Source organism: Crocuta crocuta, unplaced genomic scaffold, assembly GCF_008692635.1.
Source record: "Crocuta crocuta isolate KB4526 unplaced genomic scaffold, BGI_CrCroc_1.0 scaffold147, whole genome shotgun sequence".
Taxonomy (NCBI): domain Eukaryota; kingdom Metazoa; phylum Chordata; class Mammalia; order Carnivora; family Hyaenidae; genus Crocuta; species Crocuta crocuta.
The window spans coordinates 7,450,924-7,468,353 of NW_027532594.1; the positions used below are offsets into that span (position 1 = coordinate 7,450,924).

Below are 17,430 nucleotides of genomic sequence, written 5' to 3' on the forward strand. Positions count from 1 at the left end.
AATGATGTATCAGTTAAAGAATTTTTCCATAAAACCCAACTTTCCCCCTTCTTCAAAAATCAAACACCCCTCAAATCAAATTTCAAGAACATTAATTTCTCTTTAAAAGAGGATGTTAAAAACAAGCAAACAAAGCATTCCATTTCTAAACCAAGCTTTGGCTGATATGCGGGGGCCTTAGCCGGCTGCAGCCCAGGTGCTGGAAGCTAGTGATTCTGCTGACGAGTGTCAGAGTATATAAATCGGTTACCAATGTGGAAAAGTTGGGATGGTTAAAGTACAGATGGAGATTTCTGATAGTACTGGGCCCCCATCTGTCTGAGCTCCAGTAGCACCTGCACCTTTTAGGTGTGTGGGGCTTGTGTTTCTCCAGCTGCACAGCCCCCTCCTGGCTGACTTTTCCTTGTTCACAGACCTACCCAGTCAGGTAGGCATTTGTATAAGGCAAGAACTGTAGGTGGGAGACACTGCCAGGAGCCGGGGATCAGAAGGAACATGGCAAAGTTGAAAACCTTGGCTCTAAGCCTGACAGATCTGGCTTGATCTCAACTCTACTATAGAAGCTGGGTGACCCTGAGCAAGTCCCTTTGTTCGCTAGTCTGAACTGTTGTGTGTATGGCAGGGGAAAGTGAAATAAGTTCTGTAGATAAGAAGCCTATGCAGTACCCTGGCAGGTAGTAGTAAATGGCTCCATTAAAGTTACTCCTTCTTATCCTAAAGACAAAGAAATGTGTTTAGCATACTCTATTATCACAGAAAAATATGACTGACTGCCAGGGAGCTGGCTAAAAAAATCATCACTGTAAAATTATGAAGGTTCATTCACTATAAAGAACTGAGGAAGAGAAAGCAAAGGGTAAAAACTATCACTGTCCCAATGCAATAACGGGTACAGGGGACGATTATCCATTGGTACTCAAGGCACTGGAAGAAAGGTAGGTGGGTGACAGGATGTTCACAAAGGATCCATGTACCAGCCCACAGATGCCTTTATGACTCAAAGTGCATCTGAACATAGGTGAGGTCTGGTTACCACCTTACTCAAGAGGTCAAACAGAGCACTCTGGATGGCGGGACAAGCTGACACCATGGGCCTCCTGCTGTGATATCATATAAAGCATGTATTACCACCTATGAAGTATTTTTGCCAAAAAAATGTTTAGCCTGCATTTAATACCAAGCTTCTAGATCTAACAATTTTCAGGAAGAGAGAAGGAACAAGTTGAACAACACCAGGAAGAAACAAGCAAGGCCAGAATATAGGACATTCTAGAGTACACTAGCCTGGACAACTGGTGAGGTCTTAATATGGACTGGATATTAGATAAGATCATGGACTTATTGTGAATTTCTTAGGTATAACAGTTTTGTGGTTATGTAGAAGACTTTGTACTCTTAGGAGATACATAATGAAAATATTTAGAGGTAAAGTATTAAGATGTTTGCAATTTTCAAATGGTACAGCAAAATTTATATAATGTATGCTATATATGTTATATATAATACATGTAAACATGTCAAAATAATTGGAAGAAGAAATAAAGCAAATGTGGCAAATCCAGAACAATTGGTTCTGGTGAAACCAGGTAAAGGACACATAGGTGTCGGTTCTACCATTCTCCCAAACTGGCAACTCAGGTTTTTCAGAATAAAAAAATTGGGAAAGAAACTGGGAGAGAGAGAGAAGAAAAATATAATAGGAAAGAAAAAAAATCATATATCACTACCTCCTCTCTTCACAATCCCCTTGACATTTATATTCAGGTCAGCTTCACTATGTCTTCATTCAATACGGTTATAGTTTTACCACTTTAATAAATTTCATGTGTGCTCATTCAGACTGATGGGGCTACTGTTTTGGCTGCTTTCTTGGGTGACATTCAAACCAAACTCTAAACAAAGCTCCAATAGCAGGCTTTCGAAGAGCACCAAGTAGATGTGAAGCCTAAGCTACCATATCAAAAACTCCTGAAACTGATACCTAACTCCCTATCTGGATGGCTCTGAAGCCAGTGTGATTGGATCAAAGGCTTGAGGCGGAGCATTCTCTCAGGCTTTGATCTTTTTCAAAGATGGCACTCTCTCGAGGCATTGTCTCGAGGCATTGCATGTCACATGCACTGACAGTGTGAGCCAGCTTGGGATTCTCTCTACCTCTCCCCAGCATGTGCTCTTTCTCTCAAAGTAAATACACTTAACCAAAAAAAATACGGTATTCTCTCCACCTGCACTGGTCATTGATAGAGGAATGACAGATACAGGGTGCAGGTCAACCCAGCCACAGAGGTTTCAGAAGCCACATAGAGCATGCTGTGCCTGTGTTCTGGTACACAGAGTAGCGATGGCACAACCCAAAGAAAAGTCTGTCAGAACTCAAATTTTAATGCAGTGAGAGCTCCCAGTGATGTGGGAATTAATTCTGTGATGCCTTTAAGAGGGACAGGGCCATAAAGGGCCTGGATTCAGACAGCACAGATACAAGCTCAGTTCTATTGCACATGTTGGCTGCACAACTTCAGAGCAGTGTTTCTTTGTGGGGGTGCAATGAGCACTGTGTGGGGGACAGCTCTTCACCGGGCAGGACTGTCCAGGGCACTGGAGGACATTTACCAATTACCCGACTACCACATCCTGACAGGCCAACACTACCTCCAATCTCTGAGAGGGGGATGACAAACAGTCCCAAATGCCCCCTGCCTAAGACATGGGCTAAATTTTCTGAGTCGCAGATTTTATCTGGGGATGATACCTGTTCTACCACCTAAGAAGGGATTTAGGAAGAACAGCTCTTTATAAACTTAAATTAGCTATACAAGTGATACCACAATTCCCATTTGCACGGACAGCCTTACCAGTCAGAGGCAGGTCTACAGAGTGGGTCTGAACACCTGTATCCCACTTGGGATCTATTACACAGGGTTAGCTGTCCAGTCATGTACTAGAATATGTAACAGCTACATATTCTGAGAATGTTTCCCCTCTAAGTGGGAGATCCTAGTTTGTAAGCATTGCTACAGACCAACCCCACACTGCAGTGTAAATTTCAGAGGGAGGGCTGTTGGCAGATTCCTGGGCCCCTGGAGCAGACAAGAAGGATGGTGGCCTCATAGTAGCTTCAAAGGATCTGGCTTAGGGATGGCACCTAAACTAACCTGGAATGAGGACACTTCTCTTAGTGAGCAAGAAATGACTTCCAGGATCAAGAGAACAAGGTAAGAGAATATGATGCTCTACTCTCCCATGCACGGCAGAGTAAGGAGCAGCATATGCACACATCTGACCTTCACAATGGCTGCTCTGTTCTTTGCATCTTTCAGCCATGCTCATGGGAGGGAATCTTAGAGGCTGGGTAGGGCTTCATATCAGTGTGCAGAAGAGTCACCTGGAGGGTGGCAGAAAGAACGCACCTGCCATAGGGGTTCAGATTCGGTCCATCTAGAGGGGGCCCAGGCACCTGCACCCTTAAATAGTCTCTTTGGGTGACTCAGATGCAGGTCACAGACTGCCTCTGGGAGAAGAGAGACACCTCTCCAGAGATTTCTACACTCAGGAGGCTTTGCCTTCAACTCTCCCCCATGGAGCATTCTTGCTCATTTTATTGCCTTCATGACTTAGAATTTAGGTAAAAGTGCTTCTCTGCCCTCAGGTGTGGTTGTTTTTTTGGGTTAAAAAATTGGTCTTCCTCTACCTCTCTCTGCTCCTCTTCCCCACCCATCTACCACACACACTGTATAAAGGAAAAGCTGATTCTATTTTGTTGATCTAATCTCTCCCCTATCATTCACTTTCAAATGAGGACTAGGAAACGCTGACTGGACAGAAAGTTCCAACCCTTCCTTTAAGAGAGGCCAAAGGCCTCAGGTATTAATAGGGAAGCGAAGGAGGTCACCCAAGGCAGAGTTGGGAAAAGGCACAAGTCCTTTATTTTAATATATTTTTTCTCTTTCTTTTCTTTTTCTTTTTCTTTTTCAGAAAGAGAAAGAGTGAGAGTGAGTGGGGGAGAGGGGCAGAGGGAGAGAGCGAATCTCAAGCAGGCTCCACAGTCAGCGCGGAGCCTGACATGGGGCGATTCTGGGATCCTGAACTGAGCTGAAATTAAGAGTCAGATGCTCAGATGACTGAGCCATCCAGGTGCCCCCAAAGCACAAGTATTGCAGAGGAAAGTGCAAGTGGATACTGACTCTGGGTCATCAGCTGTCATAAAAGGGCACTGAAGTGGCCTGCAAGTATTACCCAGGGGTTGAAGAGGCAGTGCTGGCAAACAAGAAGCTATACATGTGTAGCTTTTCCATCATTTCTTACGTTAACATATTTAGCACGAACAGGGTTCTACTCTCACCTGACGCTGCTTGTTATTCAGCTTTGGTACATTCCTCCAAATTCTATTCAGCTTAAAAAACAGAAGCCTGATAATGCGAAGTCCCTAAGTCCCTGGGCTTGGCCATCTGAAATGAGATCTTTTATCCTTCTCTTCTCCAACCTTCCAGAATGCATTTTTTGCAAAGGGAAAGATTATCAGAAAAAGAAAAATGAAGGGTAGTAAAGTCGAAAGAATATGATACTAAAGGTTTTGGTAAGAAAACATTTATGTCCGCTAGCACAAGCCACACCCTTTCTGTGAAGATATTACTAGCCTTGAAGCTGGGTTAGTAGATCCCAAAATATACCTCACAAAAAGCACAGTTACCCTCCCAAAATAAGCCCTATAATTAAAGCCTTTTCAAGCGGATTGTCCTATATCACAACTTGACATATGTTGCTTTAATCTCCCTGTTTTAGCAAATGTAGCCATCTTGGGCTACAAAAGCTCTCAGTAACTTACATTTGAACCAGACTGTGGTGTCACTAGGAAATTGATGCAAATAAACAGCCCTGTGTACCAAAATACCCAATCTCAGTCGTCTGTAATGAGATCTCTCTCCTCCCTAAGCACATTTTCATCACACCACAATTGCTGCCCTTGATTCAAAAGGGAGGACTAGCTCAGATTGAAACACCATTTTATCTCAGAGGCTATCTTGAGGCAGGCACTTCTGAAGAAGCTGGGGCCGAAATTAAAATATGAGATGACCTCTTTTGTGCGAATGCAGGGATCATGTTGTGTGGGTCTCATTTTCAGTTTACAGTCATCAGTATGAGCCTTCAGACACCCATCTGTCTTGCTGAAGTCATGTCTTGCTTGGAGTCAGGGGCGGTGTAAGAGAGAGTCTTTTACGAGAACTTTCAGCCCTATAATTCTCTGACCAAACATCTTTATGTTTTCTGGTTCTATACTGACCTATAATTAAATGCCAAAATATTTACAATTTTTACACCTTCAAAATAATAAGTAGTTTGGGTATTAAAATTTTTAAATTCCTTCTGTATCCAGTTTCTCAGTCTCAGCATTTCTGACACCTTGGGCCCAATCATTCCACAGGGGGAGTTGCTGTCCCGTGCACTACAGGGTAGTTAGTAGTTCGCACAATCCATGGCCTCCACCCACTCGATGCCCGTAGCACACATCTCCCCCGCCTCCTGCTGTGACAACCAAAAATGTTTTCAGACATTGCCTAGTGTCCTTTGGGAGAACAAAATTAACCCGGGTTGAGAACTACTGCTCTCTGTTTATGTATTCATATATCTCCCCCTGGTATGGCCGGGGGGGTGGCGGGGGTGGAATCCAGATTTTTCAAGGTACTCACAAGTTTTCATTTTAAGAACTTCAGATTTTCTGTGACTCCTGATGAAGAGTCAGCATCTGTGATACAGTGCTACCTCAGAAGATTTATAAACAGCTCTACTGCTGTCTTAAACAAAGGGTGGCGAGGCCTGGCCTCATTTCAGTCAAGACGCTTAAGAGGATGGATTTGCTGTCACCCTATCTCTTGGATGGCTCTCCTCCCTACTTTTAAGAGTTCCATTCTTAGAAGACTCCTGTTAACAAACCCTTCATGATCCATTACCAGGCACTCAGTACTGACTGCAAAGGAAAAACATTAGGGTTGCTGTCTCCTGACATCATCTACAGATGCAGCGGCCCACTGCATCGCTGGTGGGCTACACCACCTCCGTTGCATGGTGTCCAGCGCTGGGCCATGTGTACAGGGAGGGTGTGGTAAAGCAGATGCTTCCTCAAGGAGAGGCACGGTAGGGACGGAGGGGGAAAGAATATCAGGAGACAAACAGTACAAGAATGGAACATGCTTAAGTTCAGCCCAGACAAGGGAAGATGAATGAGGGAGAGTGTCTCCAAATACCGGAAGGGCTGGTGTGTGACAGAGTGGACAGACATGTCTCTGTCTGCTTAGAAAGTGACTAAGAGCACAGGTGGCTCAATAAATATTTATCACAGGCCTTCCATGTGCCAGGCACTGTCCAGGCACTGAGACCAGAGGAAGGAAAAAGACCAAGGTCCTGCTTCATGGAACATATATCATAGTTCATTGTAATGACTAGATTGCTTTCCTTCTCTCCCTGCTTCCCTTCTTTCTTCCCTCTTTCTTTTTAACAATCTGAACTACATGCCCAGGTATTTGACTGCTCTTTTTTTTTTTTTTTTTTTTTTTCATTTTAAAACTAAGGTTTAATTAAGATAGAGTAAAATTCAGTCTCTTGTTGTAGAGTTCTATAAATTTTCAGGAACTACACAGTTGCATAAATATCACCACAGATGGGGGCGCCTGGGTGGCTCAGTCAGTTGAGCATCTGACGTCTCCTCAGGTCATGATCTCGCAGTTTGCGAGTTCAAGCCCCACATCGGGGTCACTGCTGTCAGCGCAGAGCCTGCTTCAGATCCTCTGTCCTGCTCTCTCTGCCCCTCCTCTGCTTGCCCTCTCTCTCAAAAATTAAAAAAAAAAACAAAAAACATAAAAAAACAATACTGCCTATGGTAATCTTGATCTGGTATCACGGATCAAGATCCAGAACAATTTCATTACCCCCTAAAATTTTCCTGTGCCCCTTAACTTTTTTTTTTTTTTAAATTGGTGCAAGCTGCTCTGCCAGGTAGCAAGCTCCTCACCGCTGAGAGAATTTAGATTGCCCTTTGCATGGATTCTGTAGAAGAGATTTGACTTGCGTTACTGGGAGAATGGGCCAGACAACCCCTGAAGTTGTGTCCACCTCTTCAGCTGTATGAAACAAAGGCGTCCACTTGGGGACACCTAATCTTAAACACCAGCCCAGCTGCAGTGACACAGTTGATTCCCTCCCACCACAGGAAAAGCCCCAACCCAAAGTCGAATTCTTGTAGTTAAAGCTCAAAACTTTCAGTCTGATAACTGGATCTCTGGGAGGAGTACATAATAAGCACAGACAGACAAACAAACAAACAAGTAAATAAAAATAGAGCTTTGGAAATGGATGCCTAAATATGGTAACCGAAACCCTAACCATGGGTACCATCCACTCCCGACCCTTCTTTTCCTTATTATTTTCATTCAAAGTAACATTAACTCCAAAACTGAACAAAGCTCAAACCCAAACTCAAAACTCTAACTGCACTTGGCTGCAAAGGCAGCAGGAAGGGAAGTTAAGTTGGCCATGCATGTCTAAGAATGGGTAGGCAGAGGTGGAGAAGACGGCAAATGTCTTGGGGCTCCCACAAGGTGTTATAGAGTAGACGGACTATGGTGACCAGCTGTGACGTCTCTTGTGACAGCAAATGTGGTGTGACCAACCCGCCCCCGCTGGTCCTCCGGCTGGGAGATATGTACCCCTTTTGGTGGTCTGCCTTCAAAGGCAAATGTCTAGTTTCTAAACGAGGCTGTCCTGTTATCAAGAATAACTGCTTTATCGAGCATCTACTATGCCCCAGAACTACCTAGCTTGTTTTATTCTCATGACAACCTTATGACGGAGGCAACATCACAAGCCTTGTTTTACAGATTAGGAAACTGAGGCTCAGGGAGGGTATATGTAACAACCAGTTAGGGTAGAACTTAGACTTTAACCCGGGTCTCCTGATCTCAAAGACTGTTCTTTTTACTACCGCGAGCAAGGTCTTTTGGGTGGTCGCTGAACTTAATGTTCTTGGTCTCTCCAGCCACTGTTAGGTCAGGGCTGGCTCCCGGAAGTGCTAAATTCTTGCTTCCCTTCAACTTCCCATTTCCCAAGCAGCTGACTGCCTATTTCTTGTTTCAACATAGACCATAAGGACATCTGTGCAGTGGAGAATCTTTGTTGCTGTTGTTATTCTATTGGTCTGCAGTTTATTTCTCTTGTAGTACATGGGTTACCTAGACTGTAAGCTCAACTGCAAAGGGTATTCTTTACCCTGTATTCAGAAACTTTCCTAAATCTAGATTTCTTATTAAATCTTAGAAAACTCCGTATTTCTTAATAACATATCAGGAACAAGAAAAAAGTCATACTGTCAGAAAGTATCAACTGAATGTTACATCTAATTATAAAATCCCATTTTGTCTAAGTTTAGTGTAATGTAAAAGATGCACAAAACAAGGCACTGGCTTCCCTCTTGGGCACAACTGTACAACAAAAGATAATAGAAGGGAATGCAGCAACACTTACCAAAATTTCCCCCAACTATCACAAACTTCATACACACCACATGTCTTCTAATACAGCTGCTGGACCAGTCCTGAAACAGAAACCACAACAAAAGGAAAAATGCATCGCTAGACAAGAGTAATTTACCCTTCTGGAAACCACAATGCCTTCCTTGTTTGAGGCACCCATCAATGTACCAAACTCTTACTGCCAGATTCCTCTTTGTTTTTCACAGGAAGATGAAACCAATTTACAAATTAACTCAGTACCCACTAATAACAAATAAATTAAAATCAGGACAATGAAATAAACCAGAAACTGTGTTCGTACTTGATCTGAATTTTTAGCCCTTAAAATAATTGAAGACAGGGACGCCTGGGTGGCTCAGTCGTTTAGGAGTCCAGCTTCGGCTCAGGTCATAATCTCATGGTTCGTGGGTTCCAGCCCCCTGTCAGGCTCGGTGCTGCCAGCTCAGAGCCTGGAGCCTGCTTCAGATTCTGTGTCTCCCTCACTCTCTGCCCCTCCCCTGCTCACGCTCTGTTTCTCTCTCTTAAAAAAATAAACATAAAAAAATTAAAAAAATAAAATAATTGAAGACAAAAGAACTATGCGAAAAGATCTAAAATTGAATCCATAAAAAATTTCTCCCCCAAACCAATTCCTCTTTCCTGTTTCTTTTAATAACACACTCTGTTCTCCCTTTCCTCACCTTTCTTTTCTAGACTTCATTTCCTTATCTGTAAAATAGGGATTATTGTATTGACCTCCCAGAGTGTTTATGGAGGTGAAATCATATAAATTTAATGACATAAATGTCACAGAAAGGCTTAAAACAGCAGCTGGCACGCAGTACACACTCAGTGCATGCGGGGAGCTATGATCTGTCTCCTAATCACCCAGGCCTGAAAGCAAACACGGCCTTCCTCACCTCCACTGGACACCGTGGTCCTGGCCTGCCCTTCTTGCCCTGCTGGCCTGCTGGACCTCACTGCCTTCTCCCTCTCTCTCTCTCTCTCTCTCTCTCTCCTCTCTCTCTCTCTCATTATCACACTGGCTGGCATCACACCTTGCAGAAACACGATTCCTGGCCCCAGTTTCTTCCCTTCAAATCCGTCTCACGGCTCTACAAAGCATCCTCCCTAAACCAACTTAAAGCCTTCTGGAAGCACCTTCTACTGCTTCCCATGACCTTCAAATTTATCTGTGAAATTACATTAGCCTGGGACTCCAGCTTCTCCTCCACTTTCTCTCCACATCTTCCATTGGAAGATGCTGTCACCCATCCTGCCTGACAGGCCTGTGGGCCTGCCAGCTTCTTCTCCGAGTGTCTCTGCCCCACAACTGTGGGTAAGGGGCCCAGCCATGCTCTGAGGCAGAGGTTCTTTATCCCTTTTGTGCCACTGCAGCCTAGAGATATGTTTCTCAGAATAATGTTTTTATTTCTTTTTAAAGTTTATTTTTGAGAGAGAGTGTGCATGTGAGCAGGGGAAGGGCAGAGAGAGAAAGCGGGGGAATCCCAAGCAGGTTCCACACTGTTATAACAGCGCGGAGCCTGACGCAGAGCTCGAACCCACGAACTGTCAGATCATGACCTGAGCTAAAACCGAGTCTGATGCTTAACTGACGAGCCACCCAGTGCCACTCAGAAGAATGTTTTTAAATGCTTGAAATTAATACAAGCAATGAACAGGATTCAAAAGAGGGATACTGACATGTAGGTATCAAAATATTTAACAAAATTGTGATGTTTCTTTTTGATATTTAAGTAAGGTCCAGCAAAAGTCTAATAATTACTGTAATTTGAAGTACGATTGGGCATAAATGGTATTTTAGAATATCTAAAACTATAAAGTAATATGAAAACACCCATAATTTCTATTGGTGACAGGTAGCTAATGCTACTTTCATAATACAAGGAAATGTTAGATTTTGATGAATGGCTAGTGAAAATAATTTTTCCCCCATCTAATTTCATAGACCCCTGAACTGCATCCATGGATCCCTGGTCATGAGCCCCTGCTCTCAGGCCTGGCCTACCTACCTCTCTTTTTCTGGAGCTCTTTCTACTTTGATTTTTCCAGCGTGCTGTTATCTTACCCCCATTTTCTGTTTTCAAAAATTACGTTTTATTTGATATAGATACTTGAAATACACTCACTGATCTTACTTTTTAAGCTGTAATGGAAGGCCTCTTTTTTCACTCCTCCCATGGCTAACATTGCCTCGCCTCCCAGCGCACAGGTGGGAAGGCACGCAGGCAGCACTGTCTGAATGAGTGAGTTGAAGGTGTGCTTGCCTCCCCCACACCAACTCAGCTAATATGACTACTATTTCATCTCTCTCTGGCAGCTTGGGAGGTCCTAAATATGTAGACAGGACACCTAACCGCTCCATATTGAGAGTATAAACTACTGAAATTAGGCAACACACTATTCTCTTCTTTTACTTCCCTTTAGAGAGCATGCTCAGTGCTGCTGACAGATCGCACAGAAACAGATCGGACGTCTCACCATCCCGTGTGTGACACAAGCCCAACCCCTTCCCTCGTGGAGTCCTGAGTCTAGCAGCTTTCCCCAGCTAGTGCAGAGAAGCTGAGCAACTAGGATTCTCTAGACCTTTCAGGGCTTTTGCAAAGACAAGAAATATCCAGTGATTTCCTAAGTATGGATACCTTGATGGCCTATGTAGACAAGGCCAGTTAAGTTGCTCTGGCTTCCCACTGGTCTCACGGATATGAGCCTATGGTCCCAGTAGATGCAGCGGTGAAATGTCACCTTCTCTAAGTGACACTGTCCTTGCATATGAGGTTGGGGATAGCAACCCCAACAAAAAGACCATCTCAGGATTTCACTGAGCCCCCTTGGGTCTGTGATGGATCTGCCTCAAGATAGACACCAGTCCTTTGGTCTTACCAGCTTCTTCCCTAAACAGCTACAGCTCAGTTCAGTCAGAAGAGCATGCGACTCTTGACCTTGGGGTTGTGGGTTTGAGCCCCAAGTTGGGTGTAGAGAGCACTTAGATAAATAAACTTAAAAAACAGTAACAGAAGAGTTCTTCCTTTTCAAATGATGAAAGTATAATGACTTCCTCCACTCATAAGGGCATTGTGACCATTTGCTTTGGAATAAATTCACCACTGGCAGCATTTTCCATGCTCACCATCATATCAAGTGACTCTTAGGACAGTAGGGGTATACTTTCTCTCCCCAGAAACTACAAAAGATGAGACAGCCACTCAAAACAAAGGATGGCCTTGGCATACTCTTTTTAAACTTAAGGACATTTATATCCCTCTCACTTGAATTTGTTCTTTTTGAGACACACTAGATATATGGCATTAAATAAAAAGAGCTTAATGATAATGGACAGCAGCATGACTGTTCAATCTTTTGTTTCAAGATTTATCACATCTACATCCTCATAAACTGTAAGATATTTACAGACGTTCCCACACAACACATTGCACTGCATGTACTCTTTGTTTCTAATACATATCATAGACTATGTGCGGCTCCTGGTTTAAAGGTAACATTCTCATTACCACTGGGAACAAGTACCTCTAAATGGTTCTCATCTGGTACAGGTCATCCCTTCTCCCCTCTTCCTAACAGATCTCCTATATTCCTTCAGTCACAGTGCCTCAGGGGCAGGCGACAGCACTTCCAGCTGGAGGGTGAGGACCTGAAGGGCCCAAGGCTTTGCAGTGTGCCAACCAGCGACATCAGCATCACCTGGGAGCTTCTGAGAAATGTCAGCTCTGAGGTCCCAGCCCAAACCTACTGAGTCACAATCTATTTTACAAGATCCCCAGGTGATCTGTGTGTCCACCAGGTTTCAGATGCACTGATCTAACGGGAACGCATTCCTCTTGCCAGTGATTACTTCAAGACTAGGCATGTGACCCAATGCAGGCCAACGAGATGTGAAGAACGGTTCTGGAGCTGCTTCTTGTTCTGAGATAAATTCCTCCTTTCGGAATGTTCCATGGGATGTAATGCCTAGGGCTTCTGTAGCTACCTTGTTCCAGTCTAATGATAAAGCTGGCCCAGAGAGGAAGGTAAAGACAGAAAACCCCAGTGAAGCAGAGTGAGGGTGACTGCATTAGGTCAACCCTGAAGTCTGTGGAACCAATGGAGCTCCAGGAAATTTCGTATTGTTCAGGCCTCCTTGATTTGGGTTTTCAATCACCAGTAGCTGGAAAGCGTCTTGACCAGTCAGTGCCCAAAAAAGCATTATGAAAGGAACAGAACACCGAGGCATTGCGTCAAGAGACCAGAGCAACAGCTTAGAGACTTGTTTTGCTTGGGGAAGTGACCCAGGGGTATTTCTGGTTCTGACAACCTTTGTTCACTTTGCACATTTCCAAGAGTCTTCTAAATCATCCAGTTTAAATGATCAACCAGAGGAAGTGCTGAACACTTTCCAAATTATTTTAGCCAGTGTGGTCAACAGTTGCTTTCCCCAAAAGCCACATGGATGTCATTTCCTGTAAAGACAATGGGAGACTAATTGCTCAGCCTCAGACTCCAGTAGGGAAGACAACCTGTGACATGTAATTACTGGCAGGGTAAATAAGGAAAGGCTTGAGGATCTCAGAATCTGCTTCTGGATCCACTCCAATAACTTGGGGAAAAGTAAAAAAGAGCCAGCTGGTCTAGGAAAAGATTGGAGGGGCTAGCAGCTTAGGCAGTTGCTCACAGCATTTTTACATACCGCTGGTACTTATTTAAGACCTTTCTGAGGAAGCCAAGTAGATCTGCTCTTATATAAAACCATATATGGCTTTGGTGTAATTTTGTTTCATGTACAGGAGTGATGTGGTCAAGGAGACTTGGGTGTCTAAATGGACATTATCTCTTCTGTGTGTTACAGATTCTTAGCACCAACAGGATATTTTCAGGGATGGGTTTGTTATGTAGGCTTGATGAAAAATGTACTCTCTTTCTTTTTCTTTTTCTTTTTTTTTTTGAGTTTATTTATTTTGAGTTTATTTATTTGAGAGAGATAGCATGAGCAGAGGAAGGGCAGACAGAGAGGGAGAAAGAGAGAATCCCAAGCAGGCTCCCTACTGTCAGCATGGAGCCCAACACAGGGCTCAAACTCACAAACTGTGAGATCATGGCCTGAGCCAAAATCAAGAGTCGGATGCTTAATTGAACCATCCAGGCAGCCCCAAAAACGTGATTTCTATCATGGAGTGAACATTAGTTGGTTTTCCACAGAATTTTCCTTATATTCTATCACCTCAGATCTTTTTCTCTCCAAACATTTTTGCTTTCTCTTCTCTGGTTATTTCATATACTTCCATAGCTCCAACAATCACCCCTTGTCATGTGTTTCAAACTATAGTCCTAGATCTATCACCCATGTTCCCAGTTCCTTTGCTGCCTCCTAGATATAATGTACCTTGAAGGTAGGGACCTCATTTTGGTCACTTGCTAGTGTATCAAGGCTTATGACTGGCTGGTGCTGAGTGTTACATGTTTGTTGAATGAATGAGTGTCTATACTCAGAGTCTCAGGATGACTTAGAGAGGTTCTTGCTATCACCTCCTAACTGGCCTGACTTTGGTGTCTCCTTTCACCACTCCATGGACATACAGGAAAGCTCTGAATTATTGCTCTGATCATGACAGTTCCAGAATGCCCCAGCTGGGAATGACTTATCAGCTGCACTTTCCAGGTGAGAAACTGGTCCCAGGAGACTGGCCTTACGTCTTACAAATGGTGGGTGGCAGAGACGGGATTGTAACTCAGGATGCTAACCAGTGGTTCTTGCTACCATGCTACTGACTGGTTTGAAATCTTCAATGATCTTTCAGTAGAACATAGTACAGGGATAGATATATAGAAGTCACATAATAAATATTTGTTAACTGACTGGATAGTGACTCCCTTGTGCGTATACCAATGGGTTTCAGTTTTTCTTAAAGTGGAATACTCGTTAAAGAAAGACGATTCTCCAGTACACAAAATGGAGAAGAAAGGAGCTGCTCTGGACCTCTGCCCCTGCAGTGCCTCTGAGCCACCTCCTAAGAACCTCAGGGCTTGGTGGCACTGCAAATAATGAAAACAAAAACAAAAACAAAAAAACAAATGACTTACACAAACTCAAACTCTTCAACTTTGAACTCAAAGCCACCATTATTCCAAACCCACCTCAACCTTATATCTTCCATTTCTTCTTCCTCCTTCATGCCCAGTCTTACCAAAGCACTTGCTGTTCCTAGCACTTGCCCCTCCCCTAGGCCTTCCTGTGCCCCATTTCTTCCCTCTTATATGCTCCTACTTTTACTTGCAAGAATGGAGAACCAACCTGTCCCTTAGGCCCAACTCTAATATAAATCCCTCCCTTGGAGTTCCTGCCCAATTTCCTCCACTGGAATTAATCTCACTCTCTTTGCACCTCTCCTATAGAACTTACCATACCATCTACTTCAAGCGAAAGAGCCAGCTCCTTGAGGGCAGGAATCTACTCTAAATTTATCTTCGAACCACTGTCACCTTGCCTGGCCCAATGCCTTGCACAGAAGAGGCACTTCTAGTCATTTTGTTGCATTCAAAGCACTTTATCCTTTTTAGTTCACCTCTGTGACCAATTACCTAATATCTGTAATGGGGATTCCAATTCTTCCTCTAGACAATACAGGTTGACGACAAGCCAGCATACTTAATGGAGCCCCCTTGCTAAGAAATAGCTGTGTGAGTCTTTGCTGAGTCTTATTGTCAAAAGCAAAGAATGTGGGGGCAGGGAGAGTGACTTCCCCTCCCCTCCACAGCTCTCCTGTGGCTGTGGCCATCCTGCACGGCATGAGCTACAAGCTGGGCAGCCTGTACACAAAGATAACAATAGATTTCAAATACAGTCCTGACTCCTTCCATGCTAGAATATTCTCTGTGAGTCTAAAGTCAATTGTCTGAAAAATTAAAGCGTTCCAAATGGTGGGATAATGCATTAAACAAGCCAGTGCACAAAGCCTGATCACAAGGGAGGAGGATGGGAACCAGAAAACACAGGGTTCCCTAGGAAACCAAACCCACTTTATGGCTCCTGAGGCCTTTGCCTCCTTGAGGGAGGAGGAGGGGTGCTCTGAGAAGGCACCACTGACCCAGCTGCTTCCTGTGCCTGAGGGGCTCTGTTCCTTCTGGCTTTGCTCCAATGAGTTGGGGAGACTCAACTGAGGCTTGGCTGTTGCTTGTTTGACTATTTGCTGGAGGGGGAGTAAAGAGCAGAAGAAAAGAGGAGGAAGAGAGATGGACAGAAAAAGAGATAAGCACAGAAGGCACCTGGCCAGCAGGAAGAAATTACTGACCACAGCATAAGAGGGCAGGAAGGCAGAACTACAAAAGGCTGGCTCATGGAAGCAGAGGCTCACTGTGAGCAGGGCACCACCAAACCAGCAAATGGGTTTACCCTCAGCTGCCCAAGAGGCCAGCTCTGAAGTCAGACTAGAAAGGTATATATTCTGGGCTCAATGGCAGAAATGGTTGGACTGAGTCATGCAAAGGGATGGCTGTAGGGCCTTTTAGGGGTCCCCTTTACCCCCTGTAATCTCCATCAGCCCCAAGCAGGTATAGTAATAATATAATTTCTAATAATAATAATAATAATTAAGTTTAAACCTTTAGGCTAAAGATGTCCAGTTTATTTGGGGAGGAAATAAATGCCACGGGAATAACTAATTAGTTGACTTTCAGAAGGAAAAAGAAAAGATTCTGTTTCTATAAGACTCATGGAATAAGTATATATTCATAATAATCATGCCTTTTCTTTAATGAGTTAAAGAATGAGCAATGAGTTTTTTTCAGGTGATCACATGACTTATGTATCAGGTAAAAAGAGAAGCTGTAGTACACTTGAAGTATTTCTGACTTGCCCTTATAAATGAAGCTGTTTCTAGGGATCTGCTGTCCAGGGTTTGAACACTTATGATGCAGGTGCAGCTGCTAGACAGGTTTCTGAGCTCTACCTGATTACTACTCCTAAGGGCCTCCAAGCAGACATTCTGCAGTGGCTCCCAGGAAGGTCCGGGAAATGCACACAGTATCACAATACTGCCGAGATCAAGGTTAATAACGATGTGTGTAGAGCCCTTGGAGTGTAGGTTGGCTACAATACTATAATCCCAGAATCTTAAGGATGAATGAAATGTTAAAGAATATCTAGTCCAGGGGCGCCTAGGTGGCTCAGTTGGTTGGGCGTCTGACTTCGGCTCAGGTCGTGATCTCACAGCTTGTGAGTTTGAGCCCCATGTCAGGCTCCATGCTGACAGCTCAGAGCCTGGAACCTGCTTCGGATTTTGTGTCTCCCGTCTCTCTCTGCCCACTCCCTGGCTCTTGCTCAGTCTCTCTCTCTCTCTCTCTTTCAAAACTAAATACACATTTAAAAAAAAATTAAAAAGAATATCTAGTCCCATTGTTTAATGCTATTTTTTTTTAAAGAACCTCTGAATTCATACACATGCACACATTTTCAAGGTTGATACCAAATGCCAATATATTAGATGAAAGTAGAACAGAACAGTCCTGGTTCAAGGGGAAAAGGACTCAAAATGCTACCACCTGGGCCATCCTTCTGGCCCACTTGGCACTCCCATGGAGCCCTAATGTTCTAAGAACACTGGAAATCACAAATCTAGTCCCCAACCCCCATCCAGCCTCTTGTCTTCATTTCTTCCAGCCTGAGCACAGGTTTGCCAAGTGGCAATAGGGGTGACCAAACACCTCTATGTTGAAGAACAACAACAAGGCTGGAAAACTTACTCTATCAGTTTCAAAATTCATTTTAAAGTAATAGTAATTAACACAGTGTGGTATTTGTTTAAGGATAAATAGGCCAACAGAACAAAAAAGAAGGTCCTAAAATACACCTACACAGATAGTCATCTGAATTATGACAAAGATGACACTGAAGTTCAATAAATGGTTTTGGGTTCACTGG

The 17,430-nt window shown here is 43.7% G+C and overlaps 1 protein-coding gene and 1 long non-coding RNA gene across 4 annotated transcripts in view; one reads left to right on the top strand and one right to left on the bottom strand.

Moving 5' to 3' along the window:
* Positions 1-17,430, bottom strand: part of FYN (FYN proto-oncogene, Src family tyrosine kinase) — a 186,759-nt gene that overhangs the window by 110,727 nt on the left and 58,602 nt on the right. For all 3 annotated transcript variants that reach the window (XM_077779965.1, XM_077779964.1, XM_077779963.1), the window contains exon 2: positions 8,512-8,581. The gene's annotated coding sequence lies outside the window, so the exon portion shown is untranslated. The remainder of the gene's footprint in view (positions 1-8,511; positions 8,582-17,430) is intronic.
* LOC144244608 (uncharacterized) lies at positions 1,083-12,468 on the top strand. Its single transcript, XR_013338998.1, has 2 exons — positions 1,083-1,295; positions 12,121-12,468. It is a non-coding gene; the product is annotated as an uncharacterized LOC144244608 (long non-coding RNA).